At 35.3% G+C, this 7,765-nt stretch overlaps 1 long non-coding RNA gene across 1 annotated transcript; it reads right to left on the bottom strand.

Annotated features, from left to right (window-relative positions):
• Positions 1-867: 867 nt before the first annotated feature.
• LOC107037584 lies at positions 868-2,905 on the bottom strand. The gene is made up of 3 exons (XR_001460852.1): positions 2,865-2,905; positions 2,479-2,532; positions 868-1,794 (listed from the first exon to the last, which is right to left on the bottom strand). It is a non-coding gene; the product is annotated as an uncharacterized LOC107037584 (long non-coding RNA).
• Positions 2,906-7,765: the final 4,860 nt, after the last annotated feature.

Below are 7,765 nucleotides of genomic sequence, written 5' to 3'. Positions count from 1 at the left end.
GCGTTATTTTTTTTTCTCAAAAATTATGGCTGAATTATTTCATCTCAAGAACTATCAAATACATGGACCTAAAATTTGATATAGAAATGTACCTTGACAATCCTAACTAGAAACCAAAGTTTCAAAATGTTTCCCTGACTTTTACCCATGTCATAGTGCGCAAAAGTGAACTCCGAGCAAAAAATACAAAAACGACGATATCTCGAAAAATTTCAATGGGATGGTACCCATATTTTGTTGGATCTAGATAAATGGCATGAAAACGCACATTTTGAAAGAAAAAAAATGAAATCGGACAAATAGTTATTGAGATATTGACCTCAAGATTTCGTTCATTCAGCATCCCAAACTTTTTTACCATGAAACTTAAAATCATACTAAGTTTCAAGTTCCTATCTCGATTATTTTTCAAGTTTTCATGCAAACAAGCAATTTCACGGAAAAAAATGAAAAAACGAGAATAAAACTACATTGCTCAGGGTGTAATGGTCTTTTTTCAATCCAATTAACACTCCGTTGGTCGCGCAACTCTTATGAACGTCGTTGGTCCCGCCGTAAGCGCCGCGCCGCAATGCTTTTCGGAGCGCGACGTTGCCACGTTCTCGCAACCTGCTTTCGCGCGTTCATCATTCGGATTACAAATATGTGTAATATCACGTTAATATTTACAAATAATAACGTGATGCGAATGATGAATTATCAATCAAATTTCACACAATGGATTACTTTATTAATTTAGTTCAAACATTTCATCATTAAATATCAGTAATTATTTCTTTATTTTTTCTATGCTTTAAATGGCAACTTTCTGGTTTCACTCCATCTGGTAAGATGAGACCAATCAAGACGTGTCGTATAGAAAAAAAAACAACAGAAATCCTAAAATTATTATTAGTTTTTTCAAAATCTTTTTTATATTTCCAAGTTTTTATTTAATTTAAACAACTGTGTTAGTGGCAAATTTCGAAGTAAAGAAAAAGAACACGTTGACGATAATTTCTTTACGTAACAGTGTGCCCACGAAAACGACGGTAACTTGCACACACAAAATATACGAACCTATCATTATTATCACTTTTCTTAAATCTTTTCCTTATTTTCATAATTTCCATGTGATGGTACATTTCCTTCAGTCGTAATATTGACTGGAAAAAACATAGTCGAGAATGATAGGGATCATTTTTACATGTTTTCTTTTAAAATACGAATATCAAATCTTTATCAACAAGTATTCCACTCCAAGTACTTCTGAATTCCATTTTCATCTAAACGGTCATTATAATTTACCACTTTTATTATTTTACTTCGTTGATTACGACCGTGATTAAAATTATTAAAGTGCTTAAGTGAATACCGTCTATTATGGCCGATTTTAAGCACTTTAACACTTTTATTATTCTTAAAACGGTGGAATTATTTATCTTCAATTCTCTTTCTATTGTCGACTTATTTTAGTCTTTTAGACGTATAGCACTCTGCCAATGATTTAATTGGCATCTGAACTCCTAATACTTTCTTTGGCTTATATTTTCATTAGACTTCCACTCTTTAAATTGTTGAGGTACGTAACAGTTCAATTGAGATCAAACATGAATCAACATCAACATGAAATGCATAAAATCTCCTGCTCTGCTTCGGATTGTTCAGAGCTTTGGACCTCTTCTCCACAATCGGAGTCTAACACTGCCGCGGAATAATCCGTATCTTCATCATTTCCTAATTTTTCCAGCTCATCATCTAATCCATCGATGCCACTTGGGAGCCATGTCGGATCTTTTTTCGATGGCATTTTTTCTGGAGCCAGAAGAAGTTTCATATTTCAATACAGCGAATTCACATAGGAAATGATTAAATGTGTCTTTCTCCAAATATCTCTCTTTTCTCATTTTATCATAGTGAAAAATTTTAATTGGAGGAAATAGCCATCACTGAATGTTTCCCAATCATTACATTATCTTGAGTAGAATCCACTTTTAAAAAAATGTTTTTAGATGTTTTTTTTATGATGTAGATAGTTTACGACAATTTTTCTGTCAATTAATTAATTTTATCGAGCGTATTTTGAAAATATCTTCCAAACAAATGGGTTTAGGAGAAAATGTTGAATGACATTTTTCGAAGGAAATTAAATTCTCTAAAAAAAAGGTATGAATACATTTTTCCCTAAACCCAATAGTTTCCTAGATATCTCCACATTCTTAAAAAAAAAAATTCTGGAGTTAAAAAATGAAATTACCAACAGTATGTACAGGACAATCATTCATTCCTCATTACATGCATCAATTTTGACCACAAATCTCCTAAAACGACTCGGTCACGAGATAAATCCTCAAAGATGGCCGATTTCGATTCTAGCATCTTATCAATCAATTAGAAAATCGTGAATTGTGGGTTGGAGTTAATGACAGAATTTGTTGCTACCAAACACTATCGTAAACCTAATTTGATATTAAAATAATAAATCATGTTCATACTCACTATCTTGTAGCTCAACTAGTTCTGATTGTTGTGACAGATGAGAGAACTTCACCCCTGAAGTGCGTACAATTGAGGATTTAATTTATCAATTATTACATTTGGAGCATAACTAATATTGAGCTGTCGTCATTGAATAATAAATATTGTAAATTATTTTGATGCAACAATATCAAAACAACGAATGTTGTACATCATTTGGATAATCACTGAGTGATTCCTAACCTCACTGGACATACAGATTTTTACAGTGAAACGATTACATCCCATTCGCAATTAAATTTTTGGGGAAAAAATCAGAGTTGTTGGGATTTAATTTTTTTCATTGAAAAAGTAATATTTATTAGACATTTTGATGTATAAATATCATAATGAAAACATCAACTTACCGGTAGATGAGCCCCGGCTCGTCCCCCAGCAGCCTACCCCCACCAATCAACCACCACTTGCACTCACGCGGCAACGTCGCCTGAGAAATTTCACTTACGAGTCTGGTCGCGCAGTGAGTACGGGGCCACATTTCGGGGTTCTTCATACATAACAATTTTTCTATTTCACAGTAGATACCGAATTTTCGGAAACCGATGGCAGGTAATCATTTTAGACACTTGAAAGTAGGATGTCAAATTTTTTCAGATTTTTCGGAGGCGTGTGTTTGATTTTAGAACGAAAATTGGAAAAAGTGCGGCGCCACGCTCATAGCGCGACCAATGGAGTGTATAGATATCATCGTGACGAGTGTTTTGAAAAAAGAATCCAATCGGTTCAGGTGATATCGCCAAAAAACTATTTTCGAAGAATCGCTATATCAGGAACCGCTCAACCTATCGAGCTGAAATTTAGCACAAATTTGAGTCTCAGTAGTACCAATTAGCAGCTAGAATTTCAGCATGTTAGCCTCAATAATTCTCGAGTTATGGGGACAGTTCTGGACATACGAACACACATGTACACACATACCTACTCATATACATTTTTTAAAAGCATCATTTCTTCACGTTACATGACATTTCTAGGCATTTCCACCCAAAATTCAGAAATCGAAAAACAACATGATTACAAAGTTTCCATTCGGAAGCAAAAAAAGTCGTGGTCTCCGAAAATCGCAATTTTTCGACAATACTCAGAACAGTTGACTTTCTATTGTTTTTAGATTTTAAAAATGTTCCCTAATAACTATGAGTAAGTAGTAATTATAGTGTTGGAAAAAAATTTTAAGTGTCATGGACAGTTCAGTAGTAATTTTCAGGCGAGAGACATTTACTTCAGTTTGAGGGGAAAAAGTCGTGAAATTTCAAATTTCACTGTAAATTTAATGCAATTCAACACTTTTAACCAGCATGTGAAGCGGAGAACTTTTCAAGTTACTTAAGTTCTCATTTAAACGATGAATATTCTGTACCGAATCACGCTGTATTTTCGATTGATAAACAAATTATAATTGGCCAAATCATTTAGGCTACAGGAAAATAGAATGATTCAACTTCCTCAATTTTGCGTTTACTGGGGTTTCCTTCAAAGGTCATCAGAATCAATAGTTAGAATTATGAGAGATTCTGACATTTTTGACCTTAAGTATAGAAGAATCTGAATGCAACATAGTGAAAATGATAATCGATTGTTTCACTTTGAACAAATAGTAACAATATTTAAATTAAAAATTTCTGATATGATTAAACAAAAAAAGCTTTGACTCAATATTCCATAACTGCAAATAATAAAAATGATGATAACTATGTAATATCTGAATCATTGATGTGAATTTCAGACTTCCAAAAAAGGATAGAGCAGAAGTCAAACAATCATTTAAAATTTTAATTTTAAATTTTGTGCTGAAAACACAAAATTAGGTGATGATATTCTAAGCGTGGAATTATATTGATGATATGAACAACGGATTAATTGAATTAACGGGTGAACTAATTATAAAAATTTATATGAGTGTTCACCAGAAATCTACTCTCTGGCTTATGTTCGAGAAGAAATTGAATTATAATTATGATCGAACTTTTATTCAGTGAGCATAGCAATTAGCACATGAGCAAGTCATTTATTGCAATATGAAAAATTAAAAGAATTTATAGCTAATAAATTGGGACATATTTGCGTGGCGCTGCGCTTCACGAAATTGGCGTTTTTCAGGTCCCTCGACACGGCAATTATTTTTTGGTAGTGAAGGTTAAAAATTAAAAGGTAGTTGGAATGTTTGATAATTAGAGGAACTTGAATGTCAAAAGTGGAATAAAATAGACGTAGTTAATTGCTTTCGTCACAACATAGTCAATGTATTTATTTTTTCTCATAAATTAGCATTTCGCTTCCGCATGGAATTTCTATAACGATGGATTTTAAAATGAATTCAATGATGTATTGTAATCAATTTATTGACATTGTCTCAATATTGGCAGCCAACATTGCCCCAAAAATATTAGTTTCAAAATAATTTTTTTCAGCAACAGATGATCAAGATGCCATTGAGAAGAATATTTTAAATCATAATTAGATTCACTTAAACAATTATTTTTTCAGTTATCGTCGATAAACGATCGGTCACATACACACAAAACACACATACATACATACATACGGACATGATCTAAAAATTGGATATTTGAACAACTTCGGCCAAAAGTAGTTATCCTGATACAAAAATTGGGATTTTCGGATTCGACAAATACAATGCTTCTATTCGGAAGCAAAAACTATGAAATTTAAAAATGGAACGATTTTATTGCTTTCAGTCGGAAGTAAAATGAATCTCATGTTTTTCTAAATGATTTAGACCAAATTCGTAACTTACATAAATAATTTGATTTCATTTTTTTTATTCAATTTTAGTTTTTAAAGGCTTTATGTAATAAAATCAATACCTATACCATGAAATCAAAGAATATTCAGTTTTTTCCATGGAATAAAAAAGTCGGAATATTTTTTATTCAACCAGTTTCAATCATCTAATTTATAATTTGAATTGGCTAGAAAAAGCTCAAACATAAAGGATGAATAATGAGCGGCTTTCGAACAAAATTCCATAAATACTTGCTATTTTTCAATATTCTGTTCTTACGAATGAATAATAGAATGGTACAAACTTCCAAAAAATATAGTTTTTTTCACATAAAATTAATTTTTGGTGCGATTTTGGGAGCAGAAAAATTCGTTGCAATTCAGGAAAAATTATTCGTTCAGTGAAAAATTGATGCTGAAGCAATTATAACTGTCCAAATCGAAAATAGAATTATTTAACTTTCTTAATGTTGCATTTAGTAAGGTTTTCTCCAAAGTTGATTAGAATCAATAGCTAGAATTGAGATTATAGAATTTGAATGCAACACAATGAAAACCATGCTCAATTGTTGCACTTTGAAAAAATAATAAGAATATCCGAAATAAAAAATTGTAGAGAACAAGAATGACGATAGTTGTGTCATATCCTGTGAATCATTAACATGAATTTGAGGTTCACGGAAAAGGATGGCGCAGAAGTCACACTGTGATTTCAAGTTTTTCTTTTCAATTCTGCGCTGGGAACATGGATTATATGAATCATGAATCTGCTATTTTATAATCTCTCTATATAATAAAAAAATAAGGGGGTGCCCATATATGGGGGGGTGCCCATATGTAGGGGGTGCTCATATGTAGGGGGGGGGCGCCCATATGTGGGGGGTACCTATATATATGGGGTTACTCACATAGGGGGGTGCCTACATATGGTGGTGTCCATTTATGGGGGGGTGCCCATATATGGGGGGAATTATACGTATGTGGCCTCTTATGGTAAAGTATTTACAGAGCTATCGGAAAAACGCTCCCGGTCACACCCATTCAGTCACACCGAGAGCCGGGAATGAGCGAAGCCAGCGGAGGCTTCAGGGCTTCAGGGGACGTCCCCATCCCTGGAGGGTCTCAAGGGTCATAGGGGCCCTAAGGGTCAAAGGGGTCATAGAGAGGCTAAGAGTTATGAGGGCCACGAGGGTCACAAATGTACTAAGGCTCTTAAGGGTCACGAAGGTCATAGAGGTGCTAAGGGTCATAAGGGTCATAGAGGGGCTAAGGGTCATAAGAGTCACGAGGGTCTCAAAGGTCACAGGGGTCATAGGGGTTCTAAATGTCATAGAGGTTCTAAGGATCACGAGGGTCATAGGAGTGCTAAGGATCACGGGGGTCATAGGAGTGCTAAGGGGCACGGCGGTCGTAGGAGTTCTAAGGGTCACGAGGGGCATATGGTTAATAAGGGTCATAAGGGTCATGGGGGTTCTAAGGGGACTGCCCATATATGGGGGTGTTCATATATGGAGGGTGCCTATATATATGGGCGGTGCCCATATATGAGGGGGTGCCCATATATGAGCGGTTTCAATATATGGGGGGGTGCTTATATATATGGGGTGGTGCCCATATGTAGGGGGTGCCCATATATGGGGTTGTTCCCATATACGGGGGGGGGTGCCCATATATGGGCGGGTACCTGTATATATGAGGGGTGCCGCCTATATATGGGGGTGGCCATTTATGGGGGGGCGCCTATATATGGGGGGGGGAATTATACGTTTGTGGCCTCTTATGGTAAAGGATGTATAGAGCTATCGGAAAAACCCCGGTCACACCCACTCGGTCACACCGGGAGGGGGGAGCGAGCGAAGCGAGCGGGGGGGCAAAGCCCCCCCCCGGGGTTGGCGAGCGGAGCGAGCAGGGGGCGTAGCCCCCTAGTATCTAATAAAATGGTAAGAAAAATCAATAATGACGAGAAAATACTCCAAATTTGCTAAAGAGCATCAGAATGGGCCTTATAATTTTTCCAGAAAAATAGTTGAATGCTGTTGTAAATGTGTAAAGGGGCGGCGAAGACTAAAAAATTCTGAGATGTTAGAAATTTAATAATAATTGTTTCGTATTCTGAATCGAATTTTGATTATAATTATATTTAGAACCTCATTTAAAGAACCCAGAAATTCAGAATTTGTGAATCACTTATTGAAATATTGACATTGAATGGACAATCAACTGATAAGCATTATTTTCATGAATCTTAACAGTCAGTACAATAAGACGATGGTGAATCATTCATTTTTTAACGAAATGCAAGGAAAAAAATGAAAAAGATGTAAAGAAAAGGCATCAGCGTCGCGGCCACGGCGGTGCTAGCGAATATGAAAAAGGAGACTTTCAGCTCAACTGAGATAACAATGCAAAGCCGAAACTGTTAAGAGTATCAACTTAAGACCAATAGGAGTATAAAAATTTTAGAGTAGATCCTATTCCTAACGAATGCTCATCAAGAGAAAAT

Source organism: Diachasma alloeum, unplaced genomic scaffold, assembly GCF_001412515.2.
Source record: "Diachasma alloeum isolate Michigan unplaced genomic scaffold, Dall2.0 Dall_scaffold_00256, whole genome shotgun sequence".
In the NCBI taxonomy this organism is placed as follows: Eukaryota; Metazoa; Arthropoda; class Insecta; order Hymenoptera; family Braconidae; genus Diachasma; species Diachasma alloeum.
This window is presented reverse-complemented; position numbering and strand designations above follow the sequence as displayed.